Genomic DNA, 26,669 nt, shown 5'->3' with positions numbered 1-26,669 from the left:
TGCGTTTTCACGGGCCCGTAAGCGCAAGAGCCCTTCCGGGTCCCTTACGTGCTTATGTATCCCTTCTTACGGGCGTCGCCCCATTTTTCTAAAATTTACGGCAAAGCTCTGCAAGCTCACTCAGCCCGCAAGGCTGTGATTGGTCTGCTCTACATCCCTTCTGGAGCTGCATTTCCGGTTTCATGCCCCATAATACAGGCAGAAACAACGGAAGATTTTAAAAAGAAGAATGGACAACCGCGTAGAACTCCTGTCGGAAGTGGTCCGAAAATATGAGCACCTTTATAACCCGTCGATGTCCGAGTACAAGGACACTGAGAAGTTGCTCTTCAATGGCCAGCAGCTCCATCTCAATCAATTGTTGTTCGGTTGGAATCGTGAATACAGATGTCTCTGCCATGGTTCACCGTGTGTTTGTAATGGAGAACACGACTGGTAGAAGGTAAATAAACAGTCAACAACGATTGCCACACCCACAAAGAAGGCGTCTCTCAGGTCGTCTTCGACAAAAAGCATTACTCCGCCTAGTGTTCTGGCGCGGAATTGCTTTGTAAGACACGCAACGGTTGGGGAAGCATGAATGACAACGAGTCTTGGGCCACAGCGGCGTGAAAAGACGCAGGCGCAGTCGCAGAAGCATGTTTCACGCTTTAGCTGATTCAGGCTCCTATCACATAACCCGCAATAGGCATCAGCCTTGGCTACCGGTGAAGAAATCTACTTTGATAATCAATTACAAGTGTTGTTGACCTTGTTGTCTTTGCAAACAGCTGTTGTGCAGTTAAATTCTGCATTTTACAAAGCCCTGCTCTTAATTTTCAGGCATTGCTGCTTATCGATGGTAGCCAGGGGCCGAACAAATGCTTCCTGTGTACACAAGCTTTCTTTATTTTACACAAGCACACATATGACAGGTGTATTCTATTCAATTCAATTCAATTTTATTTATATAGTGCCAAATAATAATATACATTATCTCAAGGCAGAAAATTATAGAGAAAGCCAGCACTTCCCACAATGAGCAAGCACTTTGGCAACTGTGGAGATCAAAAACCTCCAGCAGAACCAGACTCAATGTGGGCGGCCTTGTGCCTCGACCAGTTGGGGTGAGTAGAACAAAATGGGTAAGAGAGGAGAGTCGGGTGGAAAAGTGGGGTGAGAAGAGAGAGAGAAGAGAGAGACCAGGAAGAGTTGTGTAACCATTATGTTTCAGTTCTGACAGACTAGTATGCTAGGGGGTCACATGATCTGCGTTTTCAGGCATGTTAGTACGGACGGGGAGTAAAACTGTTACGGAGCCAAATCCTCACATTGACAGAGATAGTAGTAGTATGGAGGCAGGCTAAAACACCTAAGAGCCTGGATTCAAATTGGGCGAAATGGTGGCGAGACAAGACTGAATGACGGCACACGTCCGCTGTTGAAATTAAAACAAGCTCAACCTCAGGTCACTTCATCTCCCTCACACCCTACTAATCCCGTAATGATAAACCAGTGAGAGCGAGAGTCAACACACAGGATGAGAGAGAGAGTGTTGACAACAGGGGGCAACAGACTGGGTCAAAACCTGGGATGAGGGCTGGACCATATTCGGGAGGTAACTGAAAAGGTCTATGGAAAGTAGCTGAAGCCTGCTCCAAAAGTCATTTACCTCTCTCCTACTCGCTCTGCTCACATATACAGTAAAACACAGCTGACTTCAAAGACCGCACCACAGAGAAATAGACAGGCATCCGTTCACTTGGCAAAACTAGTGACTCACTTCTACGTTGATGTGGTGGAGCTTTCTGGACAACATAGAAAACATAGCGTCAAATATTGATTATTCTCCAAATTGCTACAGCTTCCATTAAATACAGCAAATGGAACAAAGAAAGCGTTTATTTGAGTGTGATTTGTTTTTGCGTCTGTACGACTGTTTGAGTGTGTCTCTTGCGTGTGTGTCTTTGTGTGTGTGTGCGTAGTGTTCAGATTAATACTCCATTGTGACTAGAGAGGGAGGGCAGCGGAGGATCATGTGACGAGAGTCAGACTGTACCCGGCGCCTACACACTTCTCAGGGGTCATGCAGGGGTCGTCATGTGGCTACTGTCCCCACTGCCAAATATACATACACACACACACACACACAGACACACACACATGCATACAAAAGCACTCAAGCACATGGAATACAGTTACAGTTAACATGCATACTGTACATGGAAGCAAATGCACAAATTAGGATCACAAATGTGATGAAAGAACAACCCAGGGCTTATTTCCACATGATGTCAAGCCCGTAATTTATATATAAGACACGTGTCTTATTATAACCATTACATGTATTCTCGTTATTTGAGCAACACGTAACTCATTTACTCTTTTGTCCATTTCCACTTCTAAGACTACGTCCAATACTTTGTTTTCCCCTCTCTCCTCTTTTTCCTAAAACGTGTAACCAGATATTCCCATGTTCCGCCTTCCTGTGTGCAGCATTATACCGAGCCATTAGTCATATCAACTCAGTTCAGACTGCGGGATGGGGAGATCAGTGGAAGGAGACATCAGGGAAATGACGGAGAACAAGTGAGACAGGGGGAAAAATATTTAGCATGGAGTAAAGAGAGACATTATTAAGGGAGAGAGGAGAGAGGTGGTGGATCAGGTTTCTGTGTGTTTTCATGTTCATCCCCCCATTACAGTAATGTGCCGGGGCCACTTAACTAATGCATGAAAGCACTGATACCCACAATAAACAGCATCACACAATGAATTAAGAGTCTGAGCGTCAGAGAGAGAGGGGCAGTGAAAACTGTAGACTGTGCATACTTAACCCCTCTCCTCTCTTCCTCTCTCTAAACACACAGTCAGATGACTAACTTCATTACCCTCCCCATTCCTCTTAGTGAGCGCAGCGAATTTAAACCTAATTACCACAACAGAGACAAATTAAAAGCTTTTGCTCTCAATGGCTGCAATCCATCTCCTGACAAATGAACAGCGCCGCTTCCAGTGTGCTCACGCTTGCCGTCTCCCTCGCTGCATTCAGACGTCTTCATTCATGCTTTGCACACGTCTTATTGAACTCAAATGAAGCTAGAGTTTTGATAGCAGCGGCACACTATCCCATTTATCTTTATAGAAATCAAGATTTATACAGTATCTGGGATTTAAGAACAAAAACAATTTGGCCAGATCTGATATGTTAGTTAATAGACTTGGTGAAACAATTTGTAACTTTCTAACACCTAAAGAAGAGATTACACCCGTCTATTGCTTCCCATCTCCAGTCCTCAAGTCATATGCCAGGCAATCACACAGAAACTAAAGTTGTGTTATGTTATGTATAGACAAGCTAATAGTAAATTGTCTGTATTTACATAGCTTCTTTATGATGACAACTCAAAGCGCTTTACAGGATTGTTTTTGTCATTCACTTATAAAGACACATACACAGACACACAGGCAGGTTTCTCTCTAGTTGTGAGGACACTCATTGTCATAATGCGTTCCATAGCCCCTTACCCTAACCTTAACCATCACAAGTAAATGCCTAACCCTGACCCTTAAATTAACCTTAACCTAAACCTAATTCTAACCATGACACTAAAACCAAGTCTTAACTCTAAAACAAGCCTTTGAAATTGCGAGGACCAGCCAAAAATGTCTTCTCAATGATTTGGAAAATTGGCCCTCAGAACTATAGAAAGACGTGCACATACACACACACATTCATACACTGCATCTTTGTGCAGCACTGTCTCTATAAGAAGGGGCCATTTTGGGGTTCAGTATTTTGCCCAAGGATACCTCGGCATGCAGGACGGGGAAGACTGGGATCTACTGGTTAGAGGATGACTGCTCTACCCTATGAGACACAGCTGCCACATATAAACGAACGTATGCAAAATATCTATCAGATCTAGATCAGGGAGCCGGTCCAGGATTTTGTTTTCACATTCTTTAACAATGTGGGATAGTACGATTTCAACAATTTCCATGATATCTAAAAAAATAATTCATGGGTCTTGATGAAAGAAATCAGGCTTGTTTAGGTGACTGGCATTTATGAGTGTGTGTAATTTGGTGCAGCTCCAAATAAAAAGCCATATCAAGTGTATTTAAGTGTGGTTACTTCTGTTTGGCCTTAGCGGAGGTATACGCGGTATATGTGGGGACAGAGATAAATAAATAACTTAAGATATAAACAATATGCACAGTAGTGTAACCCTAGAACAATAACGTTGGGTGTTTTTTACCCGAGCGAGTGTGGTCATGGGATTTTCATTGTGTTGCTGCTGTCTGAGTGGGGTGGGTCCTTGGGTAGCCTAAGTCTGCTCACTGACGTCATAGAAGGTAGGGTAGATTCTCTGCTCCCATCCCTGTTTTTTTCAGTAGGCACGAGTTCGGGAAATTTTCACTGGACGTTAGTGTTAGAGTGTAAACATTTTTTTGAATATGATATAAGTTGTAAATGATGCAGGGAGACTGTGCCTTCACAGGACATGTCCCAGGAACAGGGGTTTTTTTCTTTAACGACCCACAAATTGTTCTCTTCTTTTAAGGCCTTTCTCAAGGTTCCCCCCATGATACCTTTTTTTCATTTTATGAGTAGTTGTATCGGGGAAAATAAAATAAAAGTATTTTTTATCGAGTATATTATATCGGGTAAAATTGGCCCGACTTTAGTGATGGTGTTACTAATTGTACGTTAGTGTTCTAGTGGTAGACAAGGCCTTAGTCAGTTTGTTTCCTCGAGTCTGTATCTTGAGTCGTGGGTAAACTCTTTCCTCTTCAAATTGAAGACACTTAACCTTTAATTCTTCTCACCTCTGTCTGTTGGACTGCCTACCAACTTTTGCCTCTATTAAAGACACTCACTTTATTCAAGCCTGTATCTATGAGTCAAGCGTTTAAGCCAAGAGTTGTGCCCGACCTTGTCACACTTTCACATGTGATTAATGTTTCTCACAATCATCAGCTCATCCATGAATGTCGATCACAGCAAAGTTATTTCTATCAGTGTGAACTCAGTGGAACAGAACTGAAGCAGTTTTACATAAGAGTACTTTACCCAGACACCAAACGGCCTTTTTACAAAATTAATCTCTATGTAAGTACAAGAGAATTCAAGAAAAAACTATGAAAGTACAGGTGAGTGTAAGACTTGGCCAGGGCTTTTAGTGTAATCACCATTTTACCATCTGTCTGGCTGTAATTGCACTTAGTAATTAATAATGGTATGTATCAGTTGGAGATCAGATGTTTTGGGCTGTGGGAGGGTATCCTTAATCCAATGATGTCTTCTTATAACAGATAGCACAGCCTCCCAGACAGCAAGGTTATCAGACTGGCTCTCTGCTCATGACAACTTAATGGAGATCGCACAAGATTGCGGCTCACAAATTCACTATTACCACTATATTCTCCTATCTTTTCTTATCTGTGGTATTTCTACTTTTTTACAGAGGGATTTCTCAATGACTTATAGGAAACAGCCACTGTCACTGATGATTCCCGGAACAAAGACAGAAGGCTCGCTCTTAACCCAACACATTCCAGTCAGTCAGTCCTCATTGTGCGGCACAAAAAAAAGATGGTCAATGGAAAGCTGGTTTACGACGAGATTCCATCTGATTGATTTACAATGACTCAAACCATTAAAAACAACCATTGCTAATACATGCAAAGTGTTCTCCTCTGTGGGATTGCAAATGCCCCATCCTAAAATGTATGGTTATCACATGGAGGGCAAAGTGCTCTTCATTTAAAACTCTTTATCACTAGTCAATCACCGCAGAACGGGTTTGGATTGACGACAGATCACTAGTGCTCGGTCTGCAGGTACTAATGCCATTACTTTCCTGCTGGTTCCATCTCTGTCTGTCCATCCTAATCCATTTAGACACAATGAAACAGACCCAGAGGAACTCAGCAGTGGAGCCCTTATAAGCATATTTATTACTTTCGCCTTAGTCTCTGTCACCAAAGTCTTTCTATATCTTTATAGTAGGTGCTATTATATAGTCCAGAAAGTAGCAGCGAGTCATATTTTGTAGGCACGGCTTGTGGTTGATTGACGCAGATATGGTATCTTTCACTGACCTTGTGCATCCCATTACTCCTCCTTCCTGCAGCATCCGGCTCTCTTATCTGCTTGCTCCCCTGGGAGATGCTTGTAACGGCACTTTCTAGCATCTGTCACACGGTCAATGAGTGATGGTGCCTGCATTTAAATGACTCTCAAAGACCTCAAACAGTTCCCAAAAAATAGTGTTGAGTTAGCATGTTTTAGCACAAAATCCAAAAAACAGGATTTGCAAAAGACGACTGGACTTATCCATATTAGAGGGTGGATCCACTTTCTTTAATATTGCGAGATTGCAAGAAGTAAGGCGTTTTTAGAAATGTTTGTTGTTTTCACCCAGAATTACACCCAGAATTACTATATGGATCTTGATTAAAAAACAGGAATGTTGCATGGCAAAAAGTATGAATCCAAATATCAAAAGTCAGGTGATCTTTCACCGTTGTCAATTTGTTTGTTGTTTTGTATATGGGAAAACTAATGGACAAATTACCACAAAACATAGTGGAAGGATGTGGTATGAATTAGGAAATTACCCATTCAATTTTGGTGCGGATCTGATTCAGGGGTGCATCCAGGAATGTTTTTCACTTACTTTAACATTGCTAGATAGGGCATTTTTCCAAATAATCTATTTAAAAAATTGGATTTTAAGTGTGTCACATTTAGTATGGATTAATTTATAATCTAGATCCAGTGAATTTCTGGCCCAACTCATAAGTGAGTTGGGCCTTGGCGCTGCTGAGTGTCTAGTTCTAACATGTGACAATATATTATATTGAGGGAAGCTTGTATATGAAAGATACAGCTCAGACAATCCCAAAAAGATCATATCAAACTCTTCTATCTAACCTACAGAAGCAATAAAAAAGATACAGGTTGACGAGGAATAACATGATGGTGTCAGTGTACAGAGGACAGTTTATTGCATAACGTGTCAAGTATGTGACAACAGGCAAAGAAGAATAACAGCCAAACAGTGGGTCCAGAACAAAGACAGATTTATAGTGGGTGCGTTAAATGACTGGATGTCTTTTGTGATTGCATATAAGTGCTGGATGTTTTATGCAATTCCATAGTTTGTCATTTGAGTGCTCGTTCTGCTCTTTGTCATGCCAACAAAGCGGCAGGGGTACGGTGGGTAATCTTAGATTCAGCTGCTTGTTAGACTGAGTACAGATGAGGAGTAATGGGGAAGGTAGAAGAGGGATTGGAGTAGAAAAAAAGGAAATAGAGCTGAATAAAACTACAGTGAAGTCATCTTAAAGCAGTGTCAGCTCAGTATATCCAGAATAGCAGCTGTGAACGTTGTAATTCATCCAATTTAATTCTTATAAAAGCTCAATTTGATTTGTAGCCTTGAGAGGATGTTTTGCCGTCTACTTAATGATTCTATATGAAGACATACAGTGTTAATATGTGAGAGACAATAGAGGACTTCCAGAAGAAGTGTTCCTGCAACAGTTACAGAAAGTCACATGGAAACCTTTACCCTGTGGATATTTATTCTAAACAGACACAGTTGTTTGACAAATCAACCACAACATGCACTTACATACCAGCATTTAACATGTGAGCTCAGCAACTCTGATTTCACTGATACTTAACCTCTCGTTCAGGCTGGCCTGAAGTTTGACTGAAAAAACTGTTAATGGCTGAGTGATATGGGTTAAAGCCTTGGAAAAAGTATGATAGTTGTAATAATTTTACATGTTTCTCTTACATGAGTCTCATTCAGCAAAATAAATGTGTGTGTGTAAGTGTGTATGTGTGTGTATGTGTGTCCTTGAGGTTTAACAAGTATGTTGATATCTTTTTCTTCCTTCTAAAACATAAGGTTGCCAATTGTTAATCAAATCTTTTGAATTATTCAAAAACTTACATCTTCCTTAATTTTACATCTTTCTGCCCAGTACTATGAATTAATGAAAAAGTGTGGAATTCAGGAACAAATGATGTCCTGCACATGGAATATATTGAAAGCACAATATAACTTGCTTGTTAGGCAACAAATCCAGCTTTACTGGGACATGAAGAGAATGGTACCAGTACCCGGAAACTGAAACAAGTGAAAGGAATTCAGCTATCTTTGATTATGTGATTCTTACCTGAAAAAGGCCTGTTGGCAGGAAAGTAGTACCCTTTCAAAGGTTTATCTGAACATGTGCTCTATTATAACACTAGAATAGCACTCAGATTCATTCATACCTCTGGCAAGGCCCAACAGTCCCCTTATGATTCCAAATTTAAACTCACTAGATCCAGATTTTCTATTTGGATCAGGAACAAATTGCACACACTCATAAATAACAGTCCCTAAAACATGGCTTATTCTTTATTTCATCAAGATCTATGAATAATTCTCAAAAAATCAATGAAAATGTTGAAGATAATGTGAAAAAATCCTGCTGATCCGGATCAAGACAGAATTTTATGGGTTCTTTCCTGTATGTGTTTTACCCCACCAGTCAAGGAAAACATAAAATTGAGTAGTAGTTTTTGAATAATCCTGCTGGCAAACATACACTGGCGTAAGTAAGAGCCAAACAAACTCCACAGCTCCAGTTTTAGTCCGAAATAGATCGTACACACTCTCTGCTGCTCTTACGGACACATAACCTCTCTGGGATGAGATGAAGAGATGGTGGAAGAGAAGAAAAGAGATGCTAAGAGATGAGAGTTATATTTCACTACACAGGGAGATCATTCACCAGCAGAGATCCTGGTCTTATATGGAGCTGCAGGCCTCATCTCTCCTGCTTTGACGAACCAGCTCCAAACACTAAACCACTCTCCCTCCTTCCTTCTGTCCCCTCTCTCCACTGTAACCTTCATTCTGTTTGAGATAAGCACTCCTCTGCTTTGAATAATCTTCTGCTTTCCTTACTCCTACTGCCCCCTCTCACTTTCAGCTCCCCATCTCTCCATTTCTTCTTTTATCTCAGTCATTCTCTCACTCTGTCCATCCTGCTCCCCAACTGAGACCAGCACAGCATCTGCGCCGCCACCTTTTAACCCTCCAGCCGTCACCGCAACACCACATGATGCTGTACGCCTGAGTCTGAGTCCAGCCGCAGCCGTGCTGCAGGCTGTAGAGGGTAAACAGTAAATACTCAAAGAGAGGGAAGAGTGTGTAGAGGGTGTGTGAATCAGGTCTTTGTGCCTGACTATACACAGAGGTGTAAAAGGAGGAGGGAATAGCATGGCTTTGTCCAGGCAACATGATACAGCCAGCACAGCAAAAAGGAAAGAGGCCTCACTTCAGAAATTGATTCCGTCTTGTATGTATGTGCCGAGCGCACAATGGAGGAGTTCACGACAGAAATCATATAATTAGAAAATATCACGTTTTTTTTTGCTGGTTGAGTGGAAGCAGAAATACCGATTATAGAGTGGAACTGTGGACTTGGGTTTTGTGCTTACCTCTGATCAGCGGATGCTAAAAGCCCAGGTGGAGGTCTGAGGTCCCCCCTTCATGGACAGCCACCTGAGATGCCCAACACAGCAGGATTCACACTGTAAAAAAGTTTGAATTATTCAATTATCTAGATTTTAAAGCCTGGGTGACATTCATAAAAAATAAGACACTGAATACTTGACTTATGAATTACTTTTTGATAACAGTTTGTTCTTGTCATTCCACTGTCAATTGCAGAATTTTAACAGTCAAAAGAAATGAACATGTTGAATATTGGAGTCACTCTCTGAATAGCAATGATTTGATCTACTTAATACAATTTTAAATGTGTTTAATGAATCTTTAGTGTAACAAAAACAAATTAATCTGAAGAGTTAAAGGGTTCAGGCTGTAGAAGGTTATGTAAAAAAAAAAGCTTATCCTGACAGAGGCCAGCTAACAAAACAGGGACGGAGGACCTTCAATTCAGATGCTGCCTATCGTTCTTCAATACTAGTGTGAATACTGAAATAAACATTTGAATGCAATTCTGAGACATCCAGGTGAGTAAAGTTGACAAATTGATTATTTTACTGTGTCTGCTGTTGCCTCAATAGTTAAATAAAATATGATCAGGAACAAATCTCACCAATGCTTATACACAGCCATGAACTGAAAAAGTATTGAATTCAATTCTACACAACTTTCATTATATCTATGTAAAACAAAACTCATAGAACATCACATTAAAACATAGTAGGCTTCTCATAAAAATGTCATTGAATAAAGGGAAAAGTACAAGTTATGTACAGAAACACATGACATTTATTATTACATACCACTCATATATAAATGCAATAATTTGAATAATGGTAATGCTCTAGAATTCAGCGAACAGTGAAAATATTTAGAATTTTGTATTTGACCCAAAACATTATTGAAGCCGTAATATTAATATAAAACTATAAATGTTAATCTAACTTCCCCCCACACTGTCTGTTCATACTTCACCATAAAGTGACTTTAATTGACATAAATTGGTAAATTAGACAGTTGGAGACTTGAAAGCCAGCTGATAAACATGCACTCATTCATTTCTATTGAAAACATATAAAACAGCGAAAGTTTATATTTATTATGACTGCGTATTTCCTTAGATTTAGAAACCAAAATTCTATTTGGTAAACAGACAGATGACACAGATACATTCAGATTTCCAGTGCTTTAATAGTTGAGAAAATCACCACATTGACGGTTGTTGATCCTTTAAAGCTCAAACTTTCCTCTTCACCTGAGTCGTTTGTGTTCATGAGTTGGGCTCATTTTTTAACAGTGCACTTCGCCTCGTCTCGGTTAACCACACACGGTCTGGAACAAATCCTCAGCGCACACACAACACTCAACACTTGACCTTTAACTCAGCGAGAGGTACCACACACTACACAGTCACAGGCTATTAGAGAGGGATATAAATACTGAGAGGCAAGAAAGAGAGCAAGAGGAGAGAGAAGGAAGAGGGTAGAGAACATGTCCCTCCACCTAATTCTTCTAACATTCAATCAGAGTTCTCTCTCTATTATCACACTATGGTAATTATGACAGTGATTATCTGCCAAAGATCGCGCCTTTCTTTGTGTTCTCCGTTCTCTCGAGCCCACTGCCTGCACATTAGCCGTTATAGACTTTCTGAATCAGATCATAAATTGGCATTAGTGCCTATAAGAAGCCTCCGTTGAGGAGAGATGAAAGCTCCTTCTGCTCTGTCTTTGTCGACTCCATTCATAGAGCCATGACCTTGCTATAACAAGTTGTCAATACAAATTAACTGGGAGAGGAGAAAAAGCAATTACAATCTCCCTTTAATCCCCAGCAGTTCCAAAAGTCACAGATTTAGCCTCACCTCACCTACTCAGTGAGCGTGTGTGTGTGTGTGAGAGAGAGCAAAAGTAAGAGTGTGTGCTAGTCCTAATCAGGATATAGTGAACAGGGATCAAGTCTCTCTTTCACTGATCAGGATAACATGTCTAATTAATCCAATCTCTCGCTCTTAAATCTCCATTCAAACTCAACGTGAGGATGAGGAATCTTTGAAAAGCCTCAACTCTTTTTCTTTTAAAGGGGGGACAAAACAGGTAGCGTGAGAGCGATTCAGCTCAAGAGAGAGAGGTGGTGAGCGGATGTGTGGAGTGACAGGACGGTAGAGGAGAGGAGAGGTGGCGGCAGGTGGAGGGGTGGATTAGTTTCTACCTATCCCCAACCCTCAGCCAGAGGAATTAGGCTGGGAGGAGGGGAGTAAGGGTGAGGAGGAAGAGGCCCGATAGTTTAAACAATCTGAAAGGAGCCCAGATAAGGAGCAGAGAGAGTGAGGAGCTGGGCGTGGAGGGGGATCGAGATGGGAGGGAGAAGTTAATTACCTGAGCAGAGGCCATGGAGGGAGAGGTGATTGGAATGAGGGAGAGAGAGATATCTCACATGGCTACCCTCCAGAGTCCCTGATGCATACAGAAACAGATTTTAAGGGGGAGGAGAGGGATGGGGAGGTTGTTTAAGTGGCCTCACAGTTCCTCCGAGACCACAGTCAACACTGGAATATTAAACAGGAATCAAAGGGGAGACACTCGCCTCCCACAGAGAATCAGACATGCAGCAATAAACTGCATGAAGGAATGTTTTAGGCAGGAGCAGATCCAGGGCAGGGTCCAGGGGGGCTCTTGCCGAAGCAAAATCGAATTGGGCTCAAATTTGTTTTTTATAGCGTAGCCCCTAACTATCAATACTAACAAGTATATGACAATTTGGTAAGATTTTTTATTTCAATTTTTTTTTTTAAATTAAAAAATGTGCTTGAAAGAGGAAACATTTTCAAACTTTATTCATTGACGTGAGCTCAAAGCCATAGAGCTAACAGTCAACAAATAATGACTTCAATGTAAATCTAAAGTGGGAAAACACTGAAATTCAACCTCACACTGTTGTTGTTGAGTAAATCATCGAGATGGAAAGCCACACTCTATGCCTGACTTAACTGAATCAGGAATTGTACATTGTTGTTGGAAATATAATTGTCCCCTCTGTGTAAATTGTGGCCCCTTCATGGTCCTTGTTTTAAAAAAATCCTAGATCTGCCACTGGTTTTAAGTAAAGGTTGTTTTGACTTGAAGCCAGGTATTACTGTATAATAGATGTACTCAATGCACTTGAATAAACTTTTTTATAACTAAAAATATGTGAAATATTCCTGATGTATTTGTTATGATCAAATCAACCTTAATATAAACAGTGTGATCTCTTAAAGACTGGAGGAACAAGAGCCTCCGAGAGGAATGCAGGGATGGGGAGCATTAAAGGATACAAGAGGGAAAAAGTAAAAGCAGAGTCCCATTAATAGAGCAAACTTCAGAGCCAAATTACTGAGGCGCCGCAGAGATAGTGATCAGAGCAGGGCTGTGCACCCTGGGTCTGTTAACGCAGCACTCAGTGCATTTACATCACCATCATTACCGTCCTTATCATGAAAATCACTCAAAACTTCTCATGAAGCCCATATTAAAGCTGTAATGGAGTGCATTAGTTCACATGGTGAGAGGTGAGCGTTTGGTCGGGTCTAAAGTCGTCTCACAGAAAGGGGGGGACTCAAAAAGAATCTGCATTTTGGAAGTACTATTCCTTTCAAACAAGGAAGTGGTAGAGCCTTGGCCCTCTATGATTGGTCCCTGCAGACCAGCCCCGCGGCTCATTCGCTGGCTGGACTGTAATTTTGTTAAGGGCATGGGTTGCTTCCTGTGCTGGCTAAACATATCTGTGTAAATGAGGTTTGGGATGCCTGGGGGGAGCGGTTTGGAGAGTTGGAGGAGGAGGGGGGGTCCTAGTAATGGAGCCAGTTGAACAGAGCACCGCAGGGAAACGGAAGGGGGGTGGTGGAGGAGGCTGAATAGGGAGGACAGGGACGTGGATTGAGGAAGCCAGGCAAGAGGTAATGGAGGTTAAATGAAGTGGAGATAGAGGGAGAAATACAGCGGCATCAAACTTGCATTAGCTTTGATTAACGGACCTGGTTTGAGTTACCGCTCTAACATTTCCAGACGTCAAACAAAGTTGACCTGGCGAGCCGAGAGCCGTGTTCCTCGCTGACCTCCTGGGTCACCACCAGCCTAATGTCCCTCACAAAGCAGAACAAAAACAAACACAAGGCTCAAACTGCTTTGACTCAATGGGGTGTAACGTGTCCTTAACCTTAGCAGTGCTCAATAAAACCTTCAATCAAAACCTCTTCTCGTCCTTCAACTGGAATATGGCCTGGTGCTGCTTGAGTAGATTTGATGTTCTTACAGGTTAAACTGTAGACTAGTGTCTGATACACTGCTTAACCCTGACCAATTTTATGTTTGCTCACACAGCTGATCACATCACATCTCCTACTCAAGTCTGAATTGCAGGGGCAACTCTACCCCATGGTCCACTCCAAATCCAATTACAGCCAAAACAGTGACAGTTAGCGGCCCAGGAGCCAGGTACCCTCCACTCCCCCAGTCCCCTGAGGCCAACACGCCCCTCTCTCCATCCCATCCGTCCCTCCCCAGGCTCCATTGAGTCCCTCACAGGCCTGTAATTGGATTGGTCAGCAGTTAACTCCATTACAGCTGAGCAGTCAGGCACTTGATGTTTTCAAGTTGTTGGCAGTAATTTGCTCCTATTAGCAGCTTTTACTGAGAATAAGGGTCGTGGTGTAAACAGCGAACTAAGTATGGTTTCAATGTCCAGCATGTGTGTGTTTCTGTGTATGCTCATGTGCGTAAAAGGGTGTTTGTTTCAGAGGGAGATTCAATTTGAGGAATCAAATCTAATCAGAGGACACAGAAGTCTTAAAGGGCAGCGTGTTGAAGTGGGTGTCGGAGGGGCCTGAGTGGCTCGGATTACCCCAGAAGTGATGCAGTAATGGGAACTCAGAGGCTGATGTCTGGTGCATTGTAGTCAGGGAGGAAGGAGAGGAGGATGTAGATATGGGATATTTGAATAATGTGAGTATAACTGCCACCCACAGTGTTATGTGACCGACTGTTGGAGAACTTAGTTGAATGTACAGCAAAAGTCTGTGTACATAAAAACATCAGGGGAAATGAAGTTGAGATAATTAAATCTGATGGATATAGCATACATGACTTTTCTAGGAGAGTCCGGTGTTTGTGGTGCTTTTGCACTGTTACCTCGAACAAGGAGGTTCAGTTTTCACTCCAGTCTATTTGTTTGATTGATTGTTATCAGTATGTCGTAAAAAACTAATAAATGGCTTTTCATCAAACTCTTTGGAAGAATGGAACATCGGCCAAGAACCCATAAAATGTTGGCATAGATCTAACCAAAGGGACAGATCATAGATTTTTCTTTTTCTCGAGTCTTAACATTGTGAGATAAGGCCTAATTTACATTTTACCAATTTGATTGATGATAAAATCTGGACAAAATTTAGGGGACTGATATCTATGAGTGTAACAAATTTGTTGCAGGTTGATATAATTTTAGGGACCTTGGCAAAGTGTCATTCTAATACATCCTTTATATAGAGGTTGTACGGGTGTTTTTTTAAACGTGGGTAAACCTGCTTATAAGCAGATCGACTTCTTTCCTATGGCCGGTAGAGGAGCAGCATCCGTGTTTAATAAGAGGTTACGTAGGATCAAAAACTACATTCGTCAAAATGAGCATACAGGTGAATCAACACCTTTCAACAGAAACTGAACATAAGAACTATCATGAAAGGAGGTTCTACTGACGAACTGATGTATTACACTGCTTCAGTTTTAGCTTGATACACTAAATTACCTGTGAAGAGAGTGTTTACATCTCAAAACGTGTGTCAATCGTTTGTTTTAAACATATTGTTAAGTGTAAACTGGATCTTTTCTTAGGTTTTCCGAGTGTGGACTGTTATAATTTGGTCCAACATTATATTCAGGAAGATGGGGAACATAAAGCTGAGAGCAGAGGCAGCTACAGGTCTCCACAGGAAGCAATAATCTCACTGACGATAACAATCTGAGAGAGGGGAAGAGAGTGGATGGGGGGATGAGGGAAGCTGACAGTAGAAGATTCTTTTTCTTTTTTTATCTAGCTCCACTCGAGGAAGGTTATTTTTCCAACTTAACCTGGAGTCTAAACTTTTGGATAGACCAGGCCTGGGAACAAGAAGCCTCTTTTCCTGAAACGTCCTCGCGGTACATCTGCGGAAGAATGGGAATATCCCTCTGAATATGGTGACAAAACCCAATCAATCAGACAGAGGAAGAAAATTGCAGAGAGAAAGAAAAATAAAAGGAAATGCCTGGACTCTTGTTCTCATGTTAAATCAACCTTTTCCGTCCAATTTGTCTACCTCCCTTTCTCGTCTGCTCACCATTTGCAAGGGAAAAGGGGAGAGCTGTTTCCTGACATTCTTTCTTCAGACACAGAGTGTGGGGAAACGTGACGGAGAAGGACCGGGCAGCGCCAAGTGGAGAATAGCTGAGGGGGCCGAGGAGGGAAGGGGGCTTTTGGGACTGTGTCTTAGCATCTGTCTCTGAAGGGGACCTCTCCACCTGTCCGAGCTCACATTCCTGCACATTCCTGGGATCTCATGGACAAAGCGTGGTGAGAGGGCCAGGAACTGACCTTGGCTCTGCCTGTCAACAGCAGATCGCTCTGATAGAAACTGCAAGGAACCCATACTCATTGATACAAGAAGATGCAAGAAACCCATGCTTATGACCAGACGAATGCATGTGCACACGTGCACATGCACATGCACACACACACACACACAAACACACAAAGACCATTGTTTCCGTTATTAATTCAATGTGGAAACTAATCAAGGAATCCTTGGTTGGAGGCAGCATCTTTTTTGGATTGTTTTCCTTTTTGATCAACAGCAAATAGAGATTGATTCCACTCTCATGTCTAGTAAATGTATGCTATAGGTGATAGTTAGGTTAGCTTACCATAAAGACTGGAAGTGGGGTGAAATAGTTAGCCTGGTTCTGTCCAAATGTACACTTAATATTTTTTTATCTGGTTTTAGACACAAGCTTTAGATTTGTTGGTAGATGAATTTAGTTTCCCTGCCATTTCCAGTCTATTTTAACAGATATATTTATTGGCCGTATACGTTAGTGTAAGCATGAAATAGTGACAGAGAATGCAGGACGTGTTGGACCCGAAGCCACGCACGCTGAAGGAGGAAATTAGCCTTCGTTTCCGCTAATCTGCTGAAGCCATCCTGTGGGCATAATGTGTGTAATGTGTGTTTAATACTGAAATAATTATTCCATTAGGTTGAATAATTATTTATCTATCTGAAATTATTTTAAATAACAGATTCACCAAACATACCAAATATGTATTTCTTCTCTTGTCAGAAATAAAGCATTTGCCTTCTGTACTTATCTTGGATTGTTGAAGGTTTAATCTTTGGCTGAAGGAGATTGTCATAAGCCTTTTAATGACTTTCTATTTTCTAAATCAAACCGTTAACAGATAAATTGCCACAACAATCATTTGTTAAAAAAAAGAAAATTGTAGCTCTAACATGGTAATTGGATGATTGATCCACTGATTAGCCAGAGTTAGCAATGGCTATATTTGTACAGACAGTACAGTGTATTCAATTCGGAGGAGAAGGAAACTTAAGGCACAACAGGCTGCACCTCCTCGCTGTTGAATTTCCTGGGGCTGTCTATCATATTGCTGCCTGCCCACCTCGGTTTCATACCACTGTGAGCACTGAGCCGTGTAGCATTTCAGCTGTTAACAGAGTGGAGGGGCAGCAGTGAGAGGTGGGGCCGAGCGTGTGGAGGGTGCAGCAGCTCATGAATGGAGCTCATTCTCCCTGACTGGACTTCAAACAGGCCCTGCATCAATCAGTCAGGTGGAGGGCTGCGGCTGAGCCATGCCCGCCGGCCGTCAGCCCGGAGGTTTCAGATGCACCGAGCATGCCCCCTCACACACGACAGACTGACTGACACACTGACCAGGAGTGGGCCAATTTCACTGCAGCCACACACACAAAGACATAGAGGAGAGCGTCTGTCTCACACACATACACATACATACACTCCTATGCCCAGGTCCTCTGTGATCCTGACACTATGCAACAGCTTGTACGGGCCAAGGCTGGATCACTGTCAACTTTCCTGCGAGGCACACACACTCACACACACACACATCTCCGCCTCATCTCTTGTCTCAACTTTGTGTCAACCAGTTCTATATTTTTGTGACTCCACCAGCATATCTTTGTATGATTACGCGCTTAAAAATTCTTATTTATCTAGATCTGCCTGTCATGCAGCCCCTCAGCTGAGCCTCTCACTGAAACAGGCCCAGGCCTCCTTAAGAGGCCTCCTCCGGAGCTCACTTTCTCCTGATTGGCCGAACTTCCGGAGGCCTGTGGAGGGGCAGCGTACCGGCGCCTGTGAGCATTGTGGAGGTTCTGCAAGCAACTAGAATTAAATAACAGGACATTGTTGAAGGTTCAAAACTCTGCTACACGGACATGATATGGACTTCCATAGGAACGTTGGGTTTTTATTAGTTATATATGTACATTTTTATTATCACTATAAATTGTCATTACATGTGTTTTCAGGAAACACAAACCCACACACTCCTGGAGCATTCAGGGGAGGAGTGGTATCCGGGTAGAGCGTGCAGGAGTTACGACAATGACGCATTCATTCTGCGGCAGAAAGTACACTGTTTTTGTTTACAGCCAATCCACACTGGTGTCATCAAGAAAAACTCTAAAATCTTGTTGACCTTCAAGACGACATCGTCATTAGTGTCTCCTACGTGTATGTCACCTCTTTTTCATCCTGATATATATTTTTGTGTCTGTAGCATGTTATCATCATTCGCTTGCAGTGAATTAACTGTCAGTTTTCCTGCTTTCTTCTCATAAGACATCACCCAGACATTTTCCCGGGAATCTTAATTGTGGCCGGCGGCAGAAGTTCTAGAAAATTTCCAGGGCATCCGACTTGAACATTTGCATTCTCACATACAGCCCATGTTTCAAAGTATCTACTGTGAACTTTCTTGTATTTAAGCAGATCAGAACTGAACTAGAGAGCTTCTATCAATCTTTTTTTAACTTCCTTTTTCCTTCAATGCTAAAAATAATGCAACTTCAACAGCAAAAATATTCATAACAAATCATATACATTTACACACAAACATGGACAAACATAATGCAGTAAATCTGTGGATCAGGAAGAATCCTGGTAACCAGCCGTCTGCTCAGCCACCGCTGGCAGCTTGTTTGAGGTTGAGCTGACACAGTGGCAGAGCCTCGCAGTGGGCTCGTCTTTCTGTTTGTGCTGAATATGCGCTCTTTCTCTCTCTCTCTCTCGTAACAACCCTGCTCGCCCTGTGACCTCACTCCAGAGGTCATAGGGTCAGGTGCAAGACGTCGCCTCTGACACACACACACACACAATAGGCTCCATTCATAAGCCAAGGGAGGAGAGAAAGAAGAAGAACTGGACGAGCGTTCTCTCAGACATACGTCTCCCTATCGCTCCATCTCTCCATCATTTCCCCTCTTGTGTGTAAGCAGCGAAGACAGAACCGATTCTTCCCACATCCTCCTGCAGCTTTGAGGCCCACTCTCAAACATACCCACTCAGCCCACATCCCCATGCTCTACATAACCAAGCGCACGTTGTGTGTGAACCACCATCAAAAAGCAGTTTGCGGCTCAACACATTTTTCACACATTCTGCCATACTGCCATACACTCTTACGTCATGACGACACACAAAATGTTTTCCTGAACAGCAGCTGAATCCAAAACATCCATGTGTCACCTGCTGCCCTGTGTGAATTCAGCCTGATGCCACCGTCACACTGAGGGAGGGGTTTGGGTGAGGGTGGTGGTGACGGTGGGGGAAAGCAATCCCTCAGGCTGAGGGGGTGAGAAGAGGGGAGTAGAGGACGGCAGTGGAGGGTGATGGTGGTGGGTGTACAGGACTGGTGTTGATGGGTGGGCGGGACACAGCGAGGATTTAAATGGAGATTGACGCCCCAGGGGTAACCTGGCAACAGGCAGGAGCTGCTGTCAGATTAGGATCTGAAAGAGAGAGATAACCACTTTACTGCCTCCTGGACTCAGGAGGGCTGGAGGGCTGCAGCGTTCATCTGTGTGTGTGTGTGTGTGTGTGTGCGTGTGCGTGTGCGTGTGTGTGTGTGTGTGTGTGTGTGTGTGTGTGTGTGTGTGCTTAACCCGCAGTGCCATGCAGCAAGAGGCAGCTGCAGAGTTGTTTTGTAAAGACCTGGTTAAAATGCCACACAGCAAAGCACATTCATCCATCACTGACTGCATCACTTCAGTCTCTGAGACATTATGTATGAAGAAGACACCAACACAATATAAACATCTCATTTACAACGAGCAACAACAGAAACCTAACCATACATTTGATGATGTCTGTATATTTTCATTGGATGTATATTTATTTTTCAAGAGCGATCTCTGTTGAGAATTCGAATTTCATCATAGACAACAGACCACCAGCAGTCTGTATTTACATGACAATAGTCTGTCGGCGTCCTAACAACAGAGAAGACAAACAGCAACCTCTCCACACAGTGTGAAGGGGCAGAGATCATACTTGAAAAGACTGTTTGAAAAAATAAATACTTTCTGAATAGAGCCGAGCCTCTGAGCACAATGATATGCAGTTGTATGAACGATGATGATTTATGTTCAGGCATTGGATTTCACTTGTTTAGACCGCCAGACAGACATTACCATCACTATCCATCTGGTACGTGAGTTTAGTGGTTCAGCGTTTTGGTCCAAACAATCATCTCGAAAACTATTGCACAGATTTCCAAAACAGTTTGTGCATTCTTGGTCCCCAGAGGATCAACCCTGTATTTTTCTGAACTTTCATGTCGCAATACTAGCAGGATTTCACATAAAATAATATCTTAAAAACTATTGAATGGGTGGAACAGATATCCACAGTGCAAAGAAATTGAACCCTAATAAAACTGCTGATTCACCCTGACTTAAGAAAATGTATCCATCCGGTTATTGATTAATAAACAACAACAAAATCGATAGGTCAGATGATGTATGAATGCAACAGGCTGATACAAAACAAACTTGCATCTGATGCCCAATACACTCACTAACTCTCTAAGTGAATCATAATAGAGTGTGGCTGTGTTTCTCTTACTCAAACCATAGGATGAACAGCATTAAAATAATCATAAATAATTATTAAGGAGGGAAAAAACAGTGTCACAGAAATTATGACAGACAGACCCCAGAATAAAAAATGTAGATACACAAACCCCAAAGCTGAGGACAGTTTCAAAGACACACACAAGCCCTGCACTCGGGGCCTGCTGCCTGGTAGATTGAGAGGGATTTGTTGGACGGCACGCGACTGTGTCATGGCAGCGCCTCCACCTCCTGTCAGCTGTGTTTGTGCAGTGACTGTGTGGAGCGTGGGGTGCTGGTGGGGGGTGTCTACATAGGGGGACGGTCTCTGCATTGAAGAGCCAGAAGAAAAAAGAGCATGTAAATCTTTTCGACAAGGAAGAGGGCTGGAGAGAGAGAAAAGAGGGGGCACGGGCGAAAGTTGAAACAATCACTTTTTCTTTTGTGCAGGTGTTTTTGTGTGTGCACGTGTGTAAAAGAGAGCGGAGAGAATGGATGTGTTGTGTGGGGGGTGAATGACACAGACAGACTTAATGGCATTAACCAAATAAGCCGAGTTCAGATCTGCTTTCTCTACTGGTTTAACTTTCGGATGATTTGCATTTGCCCTTTAGTGATTGCAAACCCTGAACAAGGTTTTATGTGTGTGGGAAGGAGATTGAGAGAGAGAGAGAGAGAGAGAGAGAGAGAGAGAGAGAGAGAGAGAGAGAGAGAGAGAGAGAGAGAGAGAGAGACTGAGGTGAACATTTTATTGGCTTCTTTTAATTCAGGAAAGTTGCATTTTTTTGTGATTTGAAATGTATGTAAAACGTCTATATATGTCTATATATTATATTTATGTTATCGCATTATAAAAACCCTTAGTTTTTATGAGAGCCAAGAATAATCTTCACTACAACAAAACAAATCAAGTCAGCTGCGGATGGTCAGAACAGAGTATTTCATTGTGGAAATATAAAACCTAATTTATGTTTAGACTATAATAAGAGCTGTGAGTGTGGTCTCTTAAAAGCACATTTAGCAGTAGTGAATGACAGTTTTATCTCAGTGTATATGTGTGTATGTATGGTTTTTTCTCTGTGTCTGTGTGTACCCTGTTGCTATTAAATATTTATATATAAAGGCATTTATATGATGAAATCTGTTTCACAATTTCATCAGAGAATTTTTTTCAAAAGGTCATCAATACATAAATCATTTCTCAAAGGACACTGTAGATATCGATTAAGTGATTGACACGCTCTATAAGTGCAGATACAAATTATTCTTATGTTGTATTTCATTAACAGCCTCTGTGGCGTTGTAAATCAAACACTTTAAATTTATTGTAAAAACTTGCCAGCATCAAAGAAAACATGTGCCCATTTTCTTGCTAATTTGCCTTCAATAGATCCACAGTTGTTCTTTCATGATTTTATTGAAGAATTAATTATTAAATTGTTCCTAACACAGAAACTCTTTTGCCTCAGTTGCACTTAAAAGTTGACACGAAAAAAATCAGAAAGCGAAAAAGCTACAACTGATTAAATGTAAAGTGCATTGTCTAAAAATACAGCTTTGAGGTTTAGTTCTGTTGGAGATAACTGTATCAGTATATTTTTAAGACATGGAAAAAATCAACGTTAAGAAGGTAAGTTATATTGATTTGACACATAATAATATATTAAATGATTTACAAATTTTTGAAAAAGCTGACACATTAAAGACAATAATATTATACATTAATTTTGCTTCTGGATAGTTATGGATATTTTGAGATTTCAACAGAAAAGCACAAATACCAGGTAGCATTAAGGTATTTGATGGTGAATTATTCAACACGAGGCGGGTAAGGAAGGTGCGGGCACGAAGAAGAGAGGATAAAAGAAAAAGACAGAGCCATCTCTGGTTCTCATTTCCAGTCCGTGGACATTACCGCTTCATTAGCAGGCAGCATGTGCTAAATATTATTCTGACTCTGATGGCTATCACACTCCTATGTAATGAGATACAGGCCCCCTGAACACACATATCTCAGACGTTTTCTCTTCCCTTACGACACCTCCTGACCCTCCTTTTACCTCTGGGCAAGTGCAACGTTGATGTGTCTGTGAGGGTGCACATGCAGCAGTACACTTGTGAATCGCAAACACCAGAGAAACAAAGTGAAAAGAACAGGAGAAGGGGAGGGAAAACGAGGGGAGAGAACGATACAGATCCCTAAAACTTGAATGCATATCATGGGCTGGGCTAATACATCTCCCTCCCTGTGATAGCCAGATCTCATTTCAGTTCCAGGACTTTAGGACCTCACTCTCCACTCTCATCTCCCTCCGGCCGATTTAGAGAATTATTCAAATGAAGAAGAAACTTTGTCTGATAAAGACCCTCAGATGTTCTTTTAAGGACCTTTGAAGGTTGCAGATGGAAAGGGGATTCCTCTAGAGTCGTTCCCTCATTAAGAATGATAATTGAGATCTGGATGTGTTTGATATACACCATTAAACTAAAGGTCTGAGCCGGTTACAGAGGGAGAGAACAGTCGAGTTCAGGGCAATGGAAATTTTCCACTGTGGAAAACCTCCTGCGTATTTTAAATAATTTGTCACATGGTTCAGGCTCAACTCTGCTGCTATACAACAAAGCACGACCATATACAGTAAATCTGTGTAGTTACTGCAGCACACACACACACACATAAATACAGACACACGCACACAAACACACACACACACACACACACACAAGACTAACCAATCTTAATTACTACTACCCCCTAGAGGTACACAGCTCAGTGTACGAATATCTTAAAGACAAAAAGTAGGAAAATTTGATAAAGTAGATTTTTTTTTTTAAATGTATGGGACACTAAACAACTTGGGAATAAAAAGAAAGACCTGACTCAAAAAAAAATCAGAAGAAAAGAGAGCAAAGACAACGCAGGTATTTTCAAAATAAAAAGCAATATTTATAAACTGCGGTGTCCACATGTTATTGTTGAAGTTATACATGAAAAACATGGTGGTATTGCAATTGTATGGAGAGGGGGAGGATCTGGTGCCAACAGGATGAGGGCCACAATATAATGATGAGTATTATGAGTGCGTTGGAGCTGAACTCTGGTTTCAGTGCATTATCGGGCTATATATGGGATATTGCAGTTAGGCGTTATGACTTCCCAATCGCATCCTGGGTTAGAGATAAAAGCCAATCAGAACTCAGAGGGCTGATAAAGGCCAATCAGAGAAGTACAAAGAGATAAGAGAAGCAGACCGGGCCCTGCAGGTGATGAGCTGGGACCTCAGAGCCACGCAAACCACATGCAAAATACACACGCTCACAAATGCACACACACATACACAGTCTTGTCTCCATGACATAGGAGATTAAGTTGACTAACATTAATTGTAAACCTAACCTTAACCATAGCAAACTTTTAAAACACCTTCGCCTTAAAATAATGATTTGCATTATGAGGTGCTTTTCAGAAAACAGTTGTTTTCTCTCACGTTCATTGTCTACTTTGCCAGTAAGGTACATCTAGTGCCTAGAGTCATATCTGTTCTTTTAAACTTTTAATTAAGGTTTTATTTAGCGACCAAGAGCAGCACTCATCATTTTGTGTTGTTTTGTACAATAACAATAAAAGTATTATATTATATCGTCATTTTAATATTTTTCAAATAATTTTTATTCAGAATATAAAAGTTCTGTTGAAAATCAGTGTTGAGAATTTAAATATTAAAGCATGCCAAGACACATCATTTGGAAACTAGTATTATTCCCACAGGTTTGGCATTTAATTTTCTTTCAACAGTTTTCTGAATGTTCAGTCTCGCAGCACACATAAAAAGCTGCTGTGAAAAGAATGAACTGTGTTATCCCAAACTCATCAAACTAGTTGTCTTTCATCTTTAAATCTGATTAAAGGTCCTACCATGCAAAGTCCTGATGGCCTTAACATCTAACAGATGTAAATCTGGATAGAGAATATTGATATTCAGATTTTAAATATTGTTGTGGTTGATTGTCCATCAAAGTTTGTGACCATTGTTGTAAGTGTTTGGAAAAGCAGCAACAACAAAATCCTCACACTTATAACATGACTTTGCCAAATGCAGTTTTTCATACAGTTTCTATTCCACTGCCTTGATGCTGGAGCAAACCGACAAAAAGCATGTTTTCTTTGGAAAATTATTCATATATTCAAAGTTTCTCAAACACCCCACACTTCTAAATCCATCTCTGTTAAAACTTTGTCAGTCAACTGAAAAATGTAAGTAGGGTGTAATAGGCTGGTTACCTGTTGTGTGTGAAGTTTACAATACATGTAATTCAAACACACACATGGCAATGTTCAGTAATCTTTCTTTCTTTCTTGCTAAGTACAGTATATCTGAAGAGAATGGACCGAAGGGCGACATCAGGGTGGAGGAGAACACTTGAAAGACCTTCAAAACTCTCCTCTGAGGAAAATGAAAGCTCGGCCAGAAAGAGATCACAGGCTGCAATTACAACAGCGTGTAGTGGTGATGGAGGCGATAACGCGTACTCTAGGGCGAACACAAAGCTGGCACTCTGAACCTCAGCTCACCCCGTCCTCTTCCACCTCGAGCCCAAAGCGGCTGAACAGAGGACTTTGACTCCTTCCCGCGGGTCAGGGGAAGGTCAAGTACAGGAAGGAGCTGGGAAGTGCACGACACAATCAGAACTTCTCATCTCATGGTAAGCCCGCTTCACTTTTCAGGGTGTGTTTTTTTGTCTTTTCCATTTTAGTTGATTTTTTCTGCATTTTTTGTGGCTGAGACTTTTGGCAGAGGTTTTCCATGCAGGCGTGTACTGCACAATAAGTCACCCCTGTCGAAGGGAAACTTTGTAGCATGAGGAGAAGCATCTGGGTTGATTTAAAATACAAAACTGAGATCGGTGAAAACGAGATTTAAGAAATTTAATCAAAATGAGACACGAATCGAAAAACTTGAATGTGCACTCTACAAGGCAAAGTTCCATATAACTTTCCACTCTTCAAGTTGCAAAATGCACAACAAAGAAGAGTTAATTCAATTTTGATATGAAAAAATAAATAAACTTGTGTGTCTAATGCAATGCAAAGATCAAATAAAAAAACTCTTATCTTTTTATTTATGAAAAGTTATGCTTAGTTTCAGTATTGTCACCCCGAAAAATTAGAGTCCATCATGGCAAGATCGCTCCTCAAATTTTGTTTTTTTTAAATCCCCCTTGCATATTTAGATATTTTTATCTATGTCTATTATTATTCTTCGCTGCCTTTGTTTGCACGTTACTATGTTTTTTTAATGCTTTGACAGGACAGTGTATCAAATGGTTCTTGTATGTCTTTAAGCACAAGCTTGTTATAAACAAAACAGGGATGTAGTGCTACTACTGTTCACACATGATACTTTGAAATAAAGCATCTCACCTCATACATCACAATACATACTGTATATACAGTATTCCTGCCTGTGCACACACACAAACACACACATCCATGTACACACATTCTCAATTCACCTCCCTCTCACCCCTCTTCCCTGGGTGGGAATCCATTTCCGTCTCCTGATACATAAATAAATAAAGGGGTATATAGTGCCCCAGGACTGGGATGGAAGAGACAGAGTGTTAAAGCCAGAGAGAGGGAGAGAGAGAGAGAGAGAGAGAGAGTGAGAGAGAGAGAGAGAGAGAAGAATGGTGGTGAAGAGATGAAGGAGTAAGAGGAGGATGAGGAGGAGGAGGAGGACGGGGGGTTGTAATTGTTTCCTAGCACAGGGAAGTTCAGTCCCGATGCAACGGGGCCGTTTCTCCCAGTGGAGTCCACCTCCCCTCTCTCCCAGACACAAGAGGGAGGCCTCAATCAACCACATGAGCCACAGAACATGACCTGGCAAGTTCAGCAGGAAAAGAGGGGAGGAGGAGAGAGTTGGTGTGAATTGATTGAATTACACTCGGCCAAAAAACACCATGTGTGGGGCTGAAAGTGGAGAAACTGTCAGACGTTG

The sequence above is a fragment of the Platichthys flesus genome, chromosome 2, assembly GCF_949316205.1.
Source record: "Platichthys flesus chromosome 2, fPlaFle2.1, whole genome shotgun sequence".
Lineage (NCBI taxonomy): Eukaryota > Metazoa > Chordata > Actinopteri > Pleuronectiformes > Pleuronectidae > Platichthys > Platichthys flesus.
This window is presented reverse-complemented; position numbering follows the sequence as displayed.